Source organism: Stegostoma tigrinum, unplaced genomic scaffold (genome assembly GCF_030684315.1).
Source record: "Stegostoma tigrinum isolate sSteTig4 unplaced genomic scaffold, sSteTig4.hap1 scaffold_238, whole genome shotgun sequence".
Classification (NCBI taxonomy): domain Eukaryota; kingdom Metazoa; phylum Chordata; class Chondrichthyes; order Orectolobiformes; family Stegostomatidae; genus Stegostoma; species Stegostoma tigrinum.
The window spans coordinates 209,107-226,590 of NW_026728172.1; the positions used below are offsets into that span (position 1 = coordinate 209,107).

The 17,484-nt window shown below is 44.4% G+C and overlaps 1 long non-coding RNA gene across 3 annotated transcripts; it reads left to right on the forward strand.

The window, feature by feature from the left end:
- Window positions 1–411: 411 nt before the first annotated feature.
- Window positions 412–15,909, forward strand: LOC132207988 (uncharacterized). 3 transcript variants are annotated; one of them, XR_009444091.1, is made up of 4 exons: window positions 412–607; window positions 4,232–4,385; window positions 9,378–9,477; window positions 15,031–15,909. It is a non-coding gene; the product is annotated as an uncharacterized LOC132207988 (long non-coding RNA). The 3 variants fall into 3 exon arrangements; XR_009444092.1 differs by having other exon boundaries at window positions 4,232–4,273; XR_009444090.1 differs by lacking the exon at window positions 9,378–9,477.
- The last annotated feature ends 1,575 nt before the right edge of the window (window positions 15,910–17,484 follow it).

Sequence of the window (17,484 nt, forward strand, 5' to 3'; positions counted from 1 at the left end):
ACTGCTAGACCTGTATTTATTACCCTTATTTCACCGCTATTTCTCTATTGGCTGACAGAGCGGTATCAAGAGTACCTTCAGCTTTGAGCTGCAGGAAGCCTTTTCAATCGCGACTTATTAAAAAATAACAAAAGAACTGGGATGTTGTCAATCAGGAACAAAAACAAAGTTGCTGGAAAAGCTCAGCAGGTCTGGCAGCATCTGTGAAGGTAAAAAGACAGATCCAGTTTTCAGTCTCATTCGTCTCAAAATGCAACATTGCGACGACGTTCATTTGCTTCTAACAATAACACAAAGCACTGCGCATGCTCCAGCTCACAGTGAAGTGTGGCTGATTGATGTCAGTGCGCGACCAATAGGAGCACAGGTGTGCCGTGCATGAACGGACGGATGTCGCCCAATCGGAATGAAGGGAGGGCGGGATCAGTGAAAACCACGTGATCATCCACGAGTGCGGTGCAGAGTCGCTGAGATAACCGGAACTGCAGATGCTGGAGAATCCGAGATAACACGGTGTGCAGCTGGATGTACACAGCAGGTCAAGCAGCAGGAAAGCTGACGTTTCGGGCCTAGATCCTTCGCTGAGACCAAAATTTGTGCAATTGAGGTAAGAGCAGGCCACAGTAAAGAAAGCAAAACGGTAGAAAGCTGGAGGGAAGTGATATTCGTATGGGTTTGGAAGTTTTACAAACAGTTAGTGCACGTCGGAAAACACACCCATTTGAAACTCCCAGACTCACGTTTGCAGAAAACAAATCAACGCCTCAGATGGCGATAGGCCCGTGTGACCGTCACCATCTTTATTGGGGGCAGTGATCCGCGGGGCGCATGCGCGACAGCTTTGAAACTTTAAAAGGGCCGGGGGTGAAGCTGGAGGAACACAACAGGACAGGCAGCATCAGAGAAACAGGAAAACTGACGTATTCGGGCCCACACCCTTCAGAAATGGGGGAGGGGAAGGGGATGCTGAAACAAACAGGGAGAGAGTGGGAGACAGACAAGTTAAAGAGGTGGGGATGGAGCAGGTAAAGGTGAGTGTAGGTGGGGAGGGGATGGGTCAGTCTATGGAGGACCAACAAGTCAAAGGGGTGGGATGAGGTTAGCAAGTAGGAAATGGGGGTGTGGCTTGAGATGGGAGGAGGGGATAGGTGAGAGGAAGAGCAGGTTAGGGAGGTGGGGATGAGCAATTGTTTATTGCGAACTGAGTGTAGGTGTTCTGTAAAGTGGTCCCCAAGCCTCTGCTTGGTTTCCCTGATGTAGAGGAGGCCAGAACGGGTGCAGCGGTGCAGTATACCACATTAGCACCTGCATACCCCATACAGATGGCCTCAAAGCCCTACGCTATTTCCTGTCCTGCAGGTCTGACCAGTTCCCCTCCACTGACCCCATTATGTGCTTTGGTGAACTTGTCCCACCCCCTACAGACAAAGGGGGTGGCCATGGGTACCTGCATGGGCCCAAGCTTTGCCTGCCTCTTTGTTGGAACAATCCCTCTTCCGTACCTCTTCCTCCAGTACATGGATGACTGTATCGGCGCTGCCTCGTGCTCCTATGAGGAGCTCGAACAGTTCGCCCACTTCACCAACACCTTCCACCCCAACCTTAAGTTCACCTGGACCATCTCTAACCACCTCTCTCACCTTCCTGGTCCTCTATTTCCATCTTGGGGAACAATCTCAAAACCGATATATATTTCAAGCCCACTGACTCCCACAGCTACCTAGAATACACCTCCTCCCACCTGTCAAGTTTGTTTTCGGAGACCCTCACGGACGTGCTGCAATAACAAGACACTGACCTGTTTAGAAAAACACCAATCATTTTCTTACCAAGCAAGTACAAGCTGTGAAGAATCACTGTACTCAACCCGGCACACAGTGCAAAGTCTCACAAGGAGTTCTCCCTGGACAGTCCCTGCTTTTTATACTTTACAAAAGACATGATACAGAAAACGATTTCACAACCTCCAATGACATGATACATAAAACAATTACTACAACAGACAAAAACAGGATACCAAGCAATTATTACATCGACAACATAAAAGACCAGGATATAGTATCGATTGCTTGTGAAGTAGCTGCTCATGGCAGGAGGTGATTTTGAGTTGTTGTCCGGGACAGATTGTGATTTCAAGTTGCCAGTGTGTCTGGCTAGGACAAAGTCAGTGCCCTGGCCCCTTAGTCAGCGACAGAAGTTACATGCTTTAGAGGTTTCACACCTTTACAAAATTTCCCCACCTAACCCTATTTGATTCAGATTGATTCTAATTTCAGTTCAGTCAGGAAACTTAAGACAGTGTCTGCATGCCGATGTGTGAGAAGATAAGGAGTTACAAAAGCTTTACACTGAATTCCTAGCTGGGCAGGAAGCTTCAGGGCAGTGTCTGCATACCGATGTGAGTAGATAAAAGACTTTACTTCTATAAGTCAAAGTCTCTGTATAGGAATCAAATGCAGATGAAAGACTTTGATTTCTATACTTCTTTAAATTAATGGGATGTTATCACATTAACATCTCACACCCACCCACCGTCCTGCAAAAATGCCATCTCCTATTCCCAATTGCTTCACCTCTGCCGCATCTGCTCCCAGGATTCCACTCCCGTACATCTATGATGTCCTTGTTTTTCAAGGACCGCAACTCCACTCCCCACCTCCCCACCGGAGTGGTCAAGAACACCCTTGACCGTGTCTCCTGCATTTTTCTACAACTCCTCCCTCGCACCCTGTCCCTGCAATAACAACTGAAAAAGAATCCCCCTCATCCTCACATACCACTCCACCAATCTCCGGATCGAACACGTCATCCTCTGACACTTCCGCCATCAGCAATCCGACCTCACCATCAAAGACATTTTTCCCTCCCCACCCTTGCTTGCCTTCCGGAGAGACCAGTCTCTCCGTGACTCCATTGTCCGCTCCACACTGCCCTCCAACCCCACTACTCCCAGAACCTTCCCCTGCAACCAAAGGAAGTGCTACACTTGCCTCCACACCTCCTCCCTCTTCTTTCTCCCCCCCCCCCCCCCCCAATCCCAGGCCCCAAGAAGACTTTCTACATCTGGCAGATGTGCAGGTGAACATCTGCTCGATGTGGTATACTGCATCCCCTCTACCCGTTGTGGCCTCCTCTACATTGCGGAAACCAAGCGGAGGCTTGGGGACTGCTTTGCAGAACACCTACGCTCAGTTCGCAAGAAACAACTGCACCTCCCAGTCGCGAACCATTTCAACTCCCCATCCCATTCCTCAGATGACATGTCCATCCTGGGCCACCTGCAGTGCCACAATGATGCCACCCAAGGGTTGCAGGAACAGCAACACATATTCTGCCTGGGAACCCTGCAGCCCAATGGTGTCCATGTGGATTTCAGAAGCCTCAAAATCTCCCCTCCCCCAACTGCATCCCAAAACTAGCCCAGCTTGTCCCTGCCTCCCTAACCTGTTCTTCCTCTCTCCCATCGCCTCCTCCCACCTCAAGCTGCACCCCTATTTCCTGCTTACTAACTTCATCCCACCCCCTTGACCTGTCTGTCCTCCCTGGACTGACCTATCACCTCCCTACCTCCTCATCTTTACCTGCTCCATGCCTGCCTCTTTAACTTGTCTGTCTCCTCTCCAAATATCTTTTCTCTCCATCTTTGATCTGTCTCCCCCCTCTCCCTATTTCGTTCAGAATCCTCTTCCCCTCCCCCATTTCTGAAGAAGTGTCCAGGCCCAAAACGTCAGCTTTCCTGCTCCGAAGATGCTCCTTGGCCTGCTGTGTTCATCCAGCTCCACACCTTGTTATCTTGGACTCTCCAGCATCTGCAGTTCCTATTATCTCTTATCCAAGAGAAATGTTTGTTTCTTATGGATTTTTTTTCCCAGACTGTTGGATCATAGCAGCTCACACTGCTCTTGCTCACTTCTGTGCTCCCTGATCACCTTTGTCGGTGTCTAATCTCTTCAGTCTCTAATGATGGATAGATTTGATCTCTGTAGTATTTTACTGTAATTTCCTTGTACCTTTTTTGTAAATAAATTTTCCACTGCTGCCCACCCCCTGACCATGTGCTGCTCTCTTCTCAGATTAATTTTTGAATGGTATCTTTCACAGTCAGGAAATATTTTCCCAGAAAGAGAGTGTATTTTTCTTCCATTTCAGACCACCAAATTCTACAGCGTTTTTATCTGTGTCATTCATTTTGCACTTCTGCAACATTTACTGTGTGTTTCTCCTTCCACAGATACCAGCGATCGTTGCCAAAGCCCTCTTACCTGTGGAGAAGGTGATGTTTAACTTTCGTGTGCTACTGCAGTTTGTATGATAAAGGTGCTCTCACAATGCTCCATTTGAGAAGTTACAGATCATTCATCTAGCGATACTGAAGAGCTAATGGTGTATGTCCAAATCAACAAACTATTTGTATTTTTATCATGTTTTATAATTTCACAAAAATGTTATCAACAAACTTTTGACGTAAGGCCATATTAGGGCAGGTGACCAAAAAGTTACCATATCTACAGGTTTTCCTGACTCTCTCAAGGAAAGCAAACCTCAGAGGTTTATCAGGGGAATTCCAGATCACGTTTTCTGGCAACTGTAGAAACAGCCTCCAATAGTGAAGGGATGATTAAACACACTGTTGGAGTCTGGAACTAAATGAGTTATCGAAGTCTTGAAGGTTGTTTGGTGCAGGGAGATAGGGCTCATCACAGCCAGGAATTAAATCACGGGTGAGAATTTTAAATTGTTGCTTATAAATAGGAGCCTTTGTGGGTCAGGGAGCACAGCAGTGATGGTGAACAGGTCTTGGGACAAATGAACTTGTGTGCAGCAGAATTTTAGGTATTCTTGAGGTTACAGGGATGTTGAATGTGGGAGGCCAACTGGCAGTGAGTTTGGATAGTTAAGCCTAGAGATAACACAGGAATAGATGAGAGGTTCAGCAGATGAGCTGAAACTAAGGTGTCACTGTCAGTCATTGTCACTGAAGTGGAAGTAAGTGGTTTTTGTGCAGAGCTCTGCTGTTTACCCTCACCTCACCTCAGGAATTCAGCTGCTTGTGAATTTGTGGATCAAGTCTCTAATAAGATCAGGAACCGAGTGCCCACCATGGCCCATGCTGGGTGTCACTGAGCAGGTTACTGCTGAGTAAGTGCTGCTTAATAGTGCTGTTGACAACACCTTCCATCACTTTACTGATAGAGAGTAGATTGCTTGAGGGGAAATTGGTCGGGTTCGATTTTCAGTGTTTTTGTGCTGAACAGACCTGGGCAGTTTCCCAAATTGTTAGGAGATGCCAGCGCCGTAGCAGGACTGAAATAGTTTGGCTTGGATGCTAGCAAGCTCTAGAGCACGAGTCATCGCTGCTATTGTCAGAGTGTTGCCAGGGCCCATAACCTTTGCACTGTTCATTCATTTCACATAATATTAAAGAAATGAATCAAATTGGATGAAAACTCACATCTCTGATGTTGGGGACCTCTGGAGAAGGCTGAGATGGATCATCCAGTTGGCACTTCTGGCTGAAGATTGCTGCAGACTTGTCTTTTGCAAGGATAGGTTGGGCTCCTGTGTCGGGTAAAGATGGGGATTTTTGGCATTCTTCCTCCAGTGAGTTGTTTAATTGTGCATCACCATTCACGACTGGGTGTGGTAGAACTGCAGAGCTTGCATCTGATCTATTGGTTATGGGGTGGCTTAGCTCTAACTCTTGCTGCTTATGCTATTTGGCATGCAGATAGTCCTGTTTGGTGGTTTTACCAGGTTGCACCTTATTTTTAGGTATGCCTGGTGCTGCCCTTGGCGTGCCCTCCAATACTCTCCATTCAACCAGTGTTGGTCCCCTGGATCAATGGCAATGGCTGTCTGTAGGATATGCTGGGCCATGAGGTTACAGATTGTGCTGGAGAAGGTCTGCTACTGTTGCAGTCTCTCTCAAAGCCTCATAGATATCTGGTTTTGAGCTCCTGTGTCTGTTCCAAGTCTGTCCCTTTTAGCCGAAGTTAGTGCCACCCAATGCAATGGGGGGTATTATCAAGTTTAAGATGAGGCTTTGTCTCCACAGGACTGTGCGGTGGTTGCTGTTAACAATCCTGTCATGGACAGATGCCTCTGCAGCTGGGAAATTGGTGATGATGAGATCAGCTATATTTTCCCCGTTTGGTGCGTCAGCACCTGCTGCAGTCCCAGCCAAGCAGCTTTGTCCTTCAGGACCCGACCAGCCTGATTGGTAATCCTCCTGCAAACTACTCCTGATGTGGACATTGAGTACATTTAGTGCTATTCACACTCGCAGTGCTTCCTCCAAGTGCTGTTCAACATGATGGAGTTTTTTGTTTCTTAAAATTCGCTCTTGGGATGTGGAAATTGCTGGCTGGACCAGCGTTTATTACCTGGAAGGCAGTTAAGAGTGAAGCACATCACTATGGGTTGGGAGTCACATGTCATCCAGACCAGGTAAGGATGGCACATTTCCGGAAAGGACATAAGTGAACCAGATGGGTCTTTCCTGATAATTGGCAATGGTTTCATGGTCATCATTAGAATCTTAGTTCCAGATCATTATTTAATTCATGTTTCACCATCTGCCATGGCAGGATGCGAACCCAGGTCCCCAGAATGTTATCTGGGTCTCTGGATTAATAATCTAGCGATAATACTACTGCTGATTTATCAACCAAGGGAGGATGGTACATGGTAATCAGCAGGAGCCATGAGACTTCCAGGCGTCAGAGTCAATGTTGAGTACTCCCAGGTCAAAATAGCACTGTGCTGTCACGTCTGCTGGGACAGGGCTTCACTAAGGACAATGATAGTGGTGTGTGTCATTGTTTGCCAGGTACGTTTCCATGAGTCTGACACTGTTCCTTGACTCGTCTTTGAAGCGGCTCTCCAAATTTTGCCACTAGCCCCCAGATATTATTAAGCAGGAGTTTGGGGGGCCGATAGGGCTGATTCTGCAGTTGTCTTTCCTAGTTCCCTGGTGGATGCCAAATGGGCCACCCAGCTTCATTCCTTTGTTGAAACTTTGCAGTGATTTGCAACTGAGTGGCTTGCTGAGGTTGGCAAATTTCTTTCCCCGAAGGACATTAGATTTTTTTTTTCTCTCTGTCATCAGCAATCGTTGCCATGGCAACCAGTTGATTCTTCCAGTTTTTTTAATTGAATTCAAATTCCACCATCTGCTGAGATAGGATTTGAACCTGGACTTCTGTTGTACGTTTTAACATTCTGGATAAAAGTTAGTCATCAGGTTTGTTCACTCATTTTTAAATATCACGAACACAGGCATTGTTTCTTTGCAAAACACTGTCCATCATCCTGTCTCCTCCATCCTCCCCTCCAACAGCAAGTGAAGGAGACACATGCAGTTTCTATTTCACTAAGATTGAGACAATCCAATCAGCTGCCTCTGCTGCTTCCCTCTCTTCCACAAGCCCACCAAACCAAATTGCCTGGCATGTTGCTCCTCGCTTTAGGCTTAAACTTGCATCTTTGTCCAGTTTCATGTCAAGCCTTATCAGAGCTCATCTTAACCCTTTGCCCTATTCTCACTAAACTACAAATATTCCAACTCTTATTTCTCCTCCTCCTCCTCCTCCTCCTCCTCCTCCCTGCCTCTTCCCCCATGCCAATTCACAGATATTGTTACTTGTTCTGTCTGTTTCTCTTTTCTGGTTATGTCCTTCTCACCCATTCTGTTTAAAACCAATGTTCGACCTCACCATTGGAAAATCCCACTCCATCTCTCTTTCCTGTCTGAAATCCATGTAATAAATGTCCCTCAAGGATCTATCCTTGGCCCATGCTGTTTCTCACCAACATACTTCCAGGAGGTGAGATCTTCCACAAGCACTGTGTTAACTTTCACATGTATTCTACAATGTTCAGATCTAACTCGTCTCCATCACTTTGCTCCACTGTTACTCAATTATAAAACTGCTTATCATGCTTCCAATACTTGATTAGCTGAAATTTCCTCCAATAACACTTTGTGATAGTAAAACACATTGCCTTCAGTTTTTATTACGAATTATTTTTCCTTAATATTGTACTGAATCCATCCCTCTCATGGGGAACTGTCTGAGGCTGAACTGCACCCTTCTCAATAATGCTCTCATATCTGGTCTCAAGATGAACATCTTACCGTACATTTCAATCACAAATGCCAGAAATTTCAATCTCTAAAATGCTCTTTCTCTCCACCTCACTCCAGCTCATTTGTGACTGGAACCCCTTACCCATGTCTGTGTTGCCTTAAGCTTGACAATTCCAAAAGAGAACCCTCTCTTCTCTGCCTTATCAAGAATCTGCTCCCACGATGAGAAATATTCCCTCAACATTTATCCTGTCAACTCCCTTGAGAATCCTCTATTTTTAATTAGAACATCTCTCATTCTTCAAAAAAATCTAGTTAGTGTATTCCAGACCTGTTTAGTCTTAGCTTAAAACATAATCCCTCCAAACCAATGATCATCTTAGTTCATCTTCTTTGAAATGCCTCCAGTGAAGTGATATACTTGCTCGAATAAGTGGATCAAAAAAGCTGCTCACATTCTTCCAGATGTGGTCTTGCCAGCAAGTTGTACATTTGTCCTAAGACATGTATTCCAAACTCTTATACTACAAACACCTTGACATAAGGATAACATCCCATGACCCTTCCCGATTACCTGTTGCAACTGTGTGCTCGCTTCATGCTTCCTGCACAATTATTCCTGAATCCCTTTTGTGTTGCAGTTTTCCACAGTTTTTACATTTTTAAATAACACTGTTCTTTGGTCATCTCCTCAAAAAATAGCAACTTCTCGTTTTCCCAAATTATACTCCATTTGCCGACTTGTCGCCCATTTATCAATGTCTCCCCATAAGCTCGAACCCTCATGGAACTTGACTGTTGTCCCTTTTTATGAGATCCTCCCTCATTCTTCTCATCTTTTTGTTGGGAGCACTGGGCAACATGACACATACGTAATTGCTGCCTTTTTAAGGGGCATTTTTTCAAATGACTGGGAGAAGCTTACTGCCCATTTCTCAGAATCGAGACAACTTGTTCATCAAGTTGCATTGGGCTGGAAAAGCTAATGTCTCATTTTTGCTGTGCAGCAGCACAGAAGGAAAGAAAAGGAAGCAAATCCTGCTGCCTGCATCTCACTAAATCTTGGCCATTCTTTGCCTTGTGTCAAACACCTGTTGTTCTGTTCAGTGACATGAAGCCGCAATGTGGAAATTCCTAGAAACCCAAATAGAAATCCCTCGAATCAGCTGCTGACTCCCACAAGGAATAATGTGCAGCAGGAACAATGCACAGTTATCCTCGGCCAGGAGGAGGGGATGTTGTGGATTTCTACTCTGACAGTGATGGATTTTATGAATTTGTGTTACAGGATATTACAAGTGGACTTTCAGGTAAGAACCTCAATAATTGTAACACCAAACTCTGACAGAATTACTCAATTCATCAGGACCTGGATATTCGCATTGTGTGTGAGTATTGTGTTCCTGCTCATTCCCATTTGCCATGTAAAATTTCTCTCTTATTACTCCATTCTCTCAATAGATCTTTTCTACAACTTTCAATATATGTCCTGTAGTCCTTTTTATGGCCAGTTGAGTGTACGTTTTACCATTCTAATGTTTATCTTTTGTAAACACCTCCTATCATTGGTCCCCTCAAAATCCTTTGTTACAAGGAGATCAATCTCCGTTTCCCCAAGCACCTGATTACCCAATGACAGTTTGCTTCTTGTGTGTAAGGCACTCATCCACTTTTCATTTCCACTTCCCTGCATGAGTACAGCCCCAACAATATTAAAGGAAGTTAACATCCTCCAGATGAAGCAGTGTCGGAGTGGTGTCCCATCCACCACATTCAACATTCCCCTCTACACCACTGAGGCAAAGTGGCATCACTGTGCCTAAGGTAAAGTCACCATTGTCCTACCTGACCATAGGGCTAGTTTAACCTGAAGATTACTGCACCTCAGGCGAGGAGAGAGGTTGAGAAGGAGAGTCCATCTATTGTAGATGGATATTCTCAATATGTACCAGCAATACCTAAGTCACGTGAAATTATAACTTTAAAAAAAAACCCTATCCATGCAACTAAAAACCCTCTTCCTACAAACCATTCTGTAAAATCTCCTCTGCCTCCTATCAGGACCCTCCCGTCCTTCAGTGTGTGGGGGATCTTTGGTTTGCACAGACTCAGCTCGTCTCTGTTCCTGTCTGTGATGTCATCACGCTGTGACAATGGCACTGAGCCTCACTGTCTGTGAGGGTGGTAGGCACAGAGATCCTCATAGCGTTTAAGGCATATTTAGCTGCACACTTGTGATGCCAATGCAGACAAGTCTATGGGCCAAGTGCTGGAAAATTAGATTAGAATAGTTAAGGTGTGGTTTTTAACCAGCCCAGGCTGGATGGGCCACAAAGCCTTTTTCTGTACTGTAGACCTCCGAGACTCTTCACATAGGAAGATGCCCAGCAATATTTCAAGTCATTTCAGAAAATGAGATATTAGAATAAATGACTCATGATTGGTCAGTGTTTTCGGGAGAAAAGTGAGGTATAGAGGTAAAGCGGTTGACTTCAATTCTGGGGCCTGAAGCCCAGGAAATTGAAAGTGCCGCCATCATGTGGATGAATAAAAATAAGGATTGTATTAGAGGAAAGAAATATCGTTCTTGTATCATCGATCTGTGAGGCTGGATGATATGAGAGACAGGAAGGGTTCTGAGACTGGAGAAGACTACAAAAACAGAGAAAAGTGAGCTTGGAGGAGATTACAGAAATGGGGAAGATTGTGAGGCTGGAGGAGACCAGACAAAGGGAGGTTTGTGACGGTAAAGACAATTATAGAGCTAAAGAAGTTTGTGGGCTGGAGGAGATGACAGATAAGGTGGTCTGTGAGACTGGAGGAATCTAGATAGATGGTGTGAGTTGAGGCTGGAGGGGGATTCCAACGATAGGCAGGTCATGAGGCTGGAGAGGGATTCCACAGATGTGAAGGGTGTTGAGGCTCGAGAATGATGCCTGCAACAATGGAGGTAGCGAGGCTTGAGGGCATGATCTGGAGGGTAGTGAGGTCTGAGGTATGATTCCTGCAGTAGGGAGGGCAGTGAGGCTCCAGGGTGGATTATCATTATAACAGCACAGTGGTGTACTTACAGCAGATGGAGTGCAGCAGTAATAGAAAGTATCACTTTCTCCAAATCGAATAAAAGTGGAAATCAATATTAGCCTGTGCAGCAAAGGCCACATCCCATAAGTAAATTAAAGTTGATGGGTCTCTGGTTTGGAGAGAGTGAACAGAAGCTCAGGTAATTCTCCATTGTAGCAATGTTTGGTAACTGTGGAGTACAACATTCAGATAATTGGCAAAAAATGCAGAGTGAAAATGTGAAGAGTGTTTGACTCCACAAGTTCCCAGGATCTGGAACAGTCTGAATGGCAGCTGGATGCAGATTTAGCAGTTATTCTCAATAGAATTGGGATTTAACTTTTCAAGGAATGATGGGCAAATGGTGGGGGAATTGTTTCAGTTTTGCAGCACCTCCCAGAGTGAGAGTGAAGCCTTTGACATGATTCCACATGGTAGACTGATGCGTAAAGTTAGATCACATGTGATTCATGAAGAGCTTGCTAATTGGAAGTGGAATTGGCTCAGTTGGAGGAGAGACCGTGGTGATGGAGGATTTTTCAGTGGAGTTCTGTGACCAGCATGTTCCACAGCATTTGGCACAGGGTCCACTTTTGTTTCTCATTTATATTAATGATTTGGATGAGAATTTAAGGGACAAGATTAGTAAGTTTGCAGATGATACTAGAATTAGTGGTATGAAATGTTGGTATAGTGGTCAGTGAAGGTTATCGAAGATGACAGCAAGATCTTGATCAATTATGTCAATGGGTTGAGGAGTGGAGGATGAAGTTCAATTTGAATAAATGTGAGACATTGTATTTCGGTAAAATGATCAGGGTAGGACTTGCACAATTGATGGTTGCACCCAGGGTAGTGTTGTGGAACAGAGAAATGCTGAGATTCAAGTGCATAATTCTTTGAAGCTTATGTAGACAAGTAGACAGAGTGATTAATAAGTTGTTTAGCTCACTTGCTTTCATTGCTCAGACCTTAGAGTCTCAGAGTTGGGATGTTATGTTGAGGTTGTACAGGACATTGTTTTGGCTTCATTTGAGGTATTGTGTGCAGCTCTGGTCCCCCTGTTACAGGAAGGACATTATTATTAAACTGGAGACAGTTCAGAATAGACTTGCTGGGATGTTGCCAGGAATGGAGGGCTTGATTATCAAATAGACGGCCAAAGCTGGCACTTTTCTCACTGCAGCATAATGGGTTAACGAGTGGCCTTAGAGGTTCATAAAATCATGAGGGCACAGATTATGCAAATAGCAAGGGTTTATTCCCGAGGTTGGCTGATTTCAAGACAAGCGGACATGTGTGTAAGGTGAGAGGAGAAAGACATATTTAAAAAGACATGAGGGAAACTTTTATTTTTACGGAGATGTCCATGTGTGGAACAAACTTTCAGAGGAAGTGGCAGATACAGGTACAGTCACGTTGTTTAAAAGACATTTGAATTAGGACATAGACAAGAGAGGTTTAGAGGAGTATATGCCAGATGCAGGCAGATGTGATCAGTTTAAAATAAAACTTATTTATTTAATATACATTTCAAAATTCTAAATTGGAGTAAGGCCAACTTTGACATTGTTGGGCAAGAACTTGCAAAAGATGATTGAGAGAGGTAATATGCAGGTCAAGGAATGCTTGGAAAGTGGGAGGTCTTCAAAACTAAAATAAGGAGAGCCCAGACACAATATGTTGCTGTTCATGTGAAGGGCAAGGCTGGTAAATGTAGGGGATACTGGCTGACTGGAGAAATTGAGGCTGTGGTCAAGAAAAAGGCGGCAGCACATGTCGGGTATTGACAGCAGGAATTGGGTCAATCCCTCGAAGTACAAGGGCAGTAGGAGTATACTCGAGAAATCAGGACGGCAAAAAGGAGACATGAGCTATCTTTGGCAAATCAAGTTAAGGGGAATCCCAAGAGATTCTGAAACTTCATTTGGGACAAAAAAGCAACTAGGGAGAAAATAGGGCCCCTTTAAAGATCAACAAGGCTGTCTGTGTGGAACTGCAGGCTGAGATAGTGAATGAGTATTTCACATTAGTATTTACTGCAGAGAAGGATATGGAAGCTAGAGAACATGGAGACATAAATAATGAGTCGTGAAAAGTGTCTATATTACAGAGATCTAGGTGCTGGATGTCTTAAAATGCATAAAGGTGGATAGGTTCCTGGCACCTGATCAGGTGTTACCCACAAACTCTGGGAGAAGCTGGGGAAGTAATTGCTGGCCCCTTGCTGAGGTATTTGTATCACTGACACTAGTGAAGTGCCAGAAGGCCGGGTGGCTAATGTGGTGCCATTCTTTAAGGAAAAGCCACGGGACCATCGACCGTTGAGCCTGATGTCATTGGTGGGTAAGTTGCTGGTGGGGATTCTGAGGGACAGGATTTGCATGTGTTTAGAGAAGCAAAGACTGATTAGGGATAGTCAACATGGCTTTGTGAGTAGGAAATCTTGTCTCACTTAATTGATTGAGTTTTTTGAAGAAGTGACAAAGAAGATTGAAGAAGGCAAAGCAGTGGACATTGTCTATTATGGACTTCAGCAAGGCATTCACCAAAGCTCCACATGACAGATTGGTTAGCAAGATTAGATCAAATGGAACCAAGATTAGGAGACAAGATTATGGTCAGCCGTGGGGGAGCGGATTCAGTCTAGATGACTATGAACAGCAGTGTGCTGCAAGGATCGGTGCTGGGTCCACTGCTTTTTTAATCATTGATGCAAATCATGTGGAATGAATATTGGAGGAATGGTTAGTAAGTTTGCAGATGACACTAAAATTGTTGTTGTAGAAGACAGCAAAGGCGTTTACTTCCCAAGCACAATGGGAACGTAATCACATGGGTTGATGGGCCAAGGAGTGATAGAAATAAGTTTAGTTCAGCTAAATGTGAGCGATTGCATTATGGTAATGCAAATCAGCGCAGGACTTAAACAGTTAATGATGAGGCCCTGGGGACTGTTATGCAATAGGGACTCCTTGGGGTGCATGTGCACAGTTCCTTGAAGGTGGATTGCAGGTACAGAAGGTAGTGAAGATGATATTTGCTGTGCTTGCATTTATTGGTCAGTGCATTGAGTGTAGGAGTTGGGAGGTCATGTTATAGGCTGAACAAGGCATTGATTATGCTGCTTTTGGAATACTGTGTTCAGTTCTGGTCTCCCTGCTATAGGAATGATGCTGTTGAACTTGGCAGGGTGCAGAAAAGATTTACAAGGATGTTGCAAGAGGTGGAAGTTTTGAGCTGCAGGGAGAAGTTGAATATGCTGGGTCTATTTTCCCTGGAGCATTGAAGGCTGACTGGTGACCTTATAGAGGTTGTTAAAATTATGGTGGGCGTAGGGTGAATGGCCAAGATTGTTTTCCCAGGTTAGGGGAGACTAGAACTAATAACATTGGCTTAAGCTGAGAGGGAAAGTCTTAAAAGGGAACCAAAAGAACTGCAGATGCCTTAAATCTTTAAATAAAAACAAATTTGCTGGAAAAGCTCAGCAGGTTTGGCAGCATCTGTGGAGGAGAGAAGAGTTTTGGGTTCTGAGGAAGGGTCACCGGTCCTGAAATGTTAACTTTTTTTTCCTCCTTAACAGATGCTACAGGCCTGCTGAGCTTTTCCAGTGAATTTGTTTTTTTTTTAAAAGGGAAAGTGGGTGGTGCCTGTGTAGAATGAGCTGCCAGAGGAACTGGTGGAAGCTGGTACAGTTACCCATCCAGATACCTTTTAAATGTTGTATGTGAATGGGAAGGGTGTAGCAGAATATAGGTCAAATGCTTGCAAATGGGATTAGATTAATTTGGGATATCTAGTCAGCGTGGACAAGTGGGACCAAAGGGATTGTTTTGTGCTGTACAACGCTGACGAAGCATTTTTTGTTTTCATTTCAGATTTCCACAATTTTACTTCTGCACTATTCTTAGTCTTTCAGAGGGATCAAAAGGTTGAGTTACAGATCTATACAATGACTGTCCTTCCTCGCTGGCTCCCCCACCTCTCTCTTTTGGTAGTTTTATGCAAACACTGACTGGATCCCTTACCTGGAGGATATTTGTGAATGAATTTGTTCTAATGGTGATCCAGCATTTTCCCCAAGTATCGCTCCACACATGCCCAGAGAATTTCTCAGTTTCACAATCTGTGTCCTTCTGGTTTCTTACTCGCTACACTTAACTTTCTGTTTGAAAGTATAGTCTGCAGTTGGAGAATTTAAACAGGTCCACATCCAGGTCTGACGGTCACTTTGTTTCTCACAACCCAATTATCTCAGGATTTTGAACAATGAAGGAAAAAGCAGCACTCACATTGGGGAGAAATGCACATGGTGTGTGTGTTGAAGAGTCTGTGAAGATTCATCTGAAATGTCCGAACACCAGTGCAGTGACACTGGGAGACAGAGTGTGGAAATGTGCAGATTGCAGGAAGGAATTTCTTCATCCATCCCAGCTAGAAACTGACCACCAGAGTCACACTGGAGAGAGACCATTGACCTGTTCTGCATGAGGGAAAGGCTTTGCTGATTCGAATTCCCCGCTGATACACCAGCGAGTTCACTCTGGGGAGAGACCTTTCATGAGCTCTGAGTGTGGGAAGGGATTCATTGTCAGCCAAACTGTTAACACACCAGTGAGTTCACAGACAACCACAGTTGAAGAACTTTGCTGTCACTCTCACTATCAAATGAACCATGGTTTTGGGCTGTTTGTACAGATGTTACCGATCCCTGCTCAATTAAAGGTGCTGGTATTGTGAATAAAATGTCACACTAACAGTTGTGTAAGGTACAGCTTGGAAATAGTCACGTTGTCACAACACGTCGACACATTTGCACTGACTAAAGACTATCCACCTGCACGATATGTGAAAAGGGATTTCCTGGTTCATCAGGACTGGTTAACTACCAGCAAATTTCTGAATAAGTTGATTGGTTTGAATATAGCTAACAGTAGAATCAAAAATAGTATCAGTGATAATGGGAACTGCAGATGCTGGAGAATCCAACATAACAATGTGTGGAGCTGGATGAACACAGCAGTCCAAGCAGCATCTCAGGAGCACAAAAGCTGACTTTTCGGGCCTAGAGAAGGTTCAAGGCCTGAAACGTCAGCTTTTGTGCTCCTGAGATGCTGCTTGACCTGTTGTGTTCATCCAGCTCCACACATTGTTATAGTAGATTCAAAAGCCATGTGTTTTGGGCTTGTTGCTGGAGATCATAGAATCCCTCCAGTGTGGGAGCAGACCATTTAGCCCATCATGTCCGCACTGACCTGACAAAGAGTGTCTTACCCAGACACTGTCTGCGTGAGTTTCCTCCAGATGCTCTGGTTTCCTCCCACAGTCCAAAACTGTGCAAATTATGTAGATTGACTATGCTAAATTGCCCATAGTATCTTGTGTGCAAAATGCAGGCATAGGGTAGGGTGTGAGACTGGGTGGGATGCTCTTTGCAGGGTTGATATTGACTGAATGGCCATCTTTCACACTAGGAATTCTGTGATGATCTCGATGGCCCTTTATTTGTTAGATAGGTCTGCACACCTTTACAATGACGGATTCTGTTGCTCTCCACAGACATTTGTTTATTGGAAACAATGTAATCTTTCATTTTGTGGATAAAAATCAAAGGAAAGTTTTAAATCCAAACATAGGTTTGGGATGAGTCATGTCCTATAATCCCTGATTGCATTTTCCCTGTCGGCTATGAAACCTGGTGACCGCTGTGACTCTGCCTGGGGGCATTGCAGTCTCTTCAGCTCTTTACCTGGTGTCCATAGCAGCGATGGATCTCATGATGGAAACATAAACCAAGACGTTGTATGATTTCTAGTACATATTTTCTATTTAGTCTTCTGTCCATCACTTCCCTAGAGGCTGAGATACTGGTCTGGGGACCTAGGTGTGAATCCATCTGGAAATAAGAATTTGATGATGACTGTGAATCCATTGTCTTTGTTGGGAAAAACCCATCTGTTCACCGATGGCCTTTAGGGAAGGAAACTGCCATTCTTATCCAGTGATGTGATCATTCCATTATTGAATTTTTTTTTTTAAAAATGTAAAAAAAAACTCCTGCAAATACGTTTAACTCTGTCTTAATTTATTTGACAGCTGATGGTTCAAACTGCTTGATGGTCACTTTCTCTTTTGATCAAGTTGTGGCCATTTCGTGGTTGAAACCGTAGTAATTCTCGTACAAATAGTGCATGCTCTGACATGCCACTTATGAACCAGACATCCACATTGACCATACCCTGAGGCTGTGTACCATGAAAGCGAAATTTTTCACCATCTTATCTACTTGTGCTGCTGTTTCAGGGAGCTATGGACTTGAACCTCCCAAACTC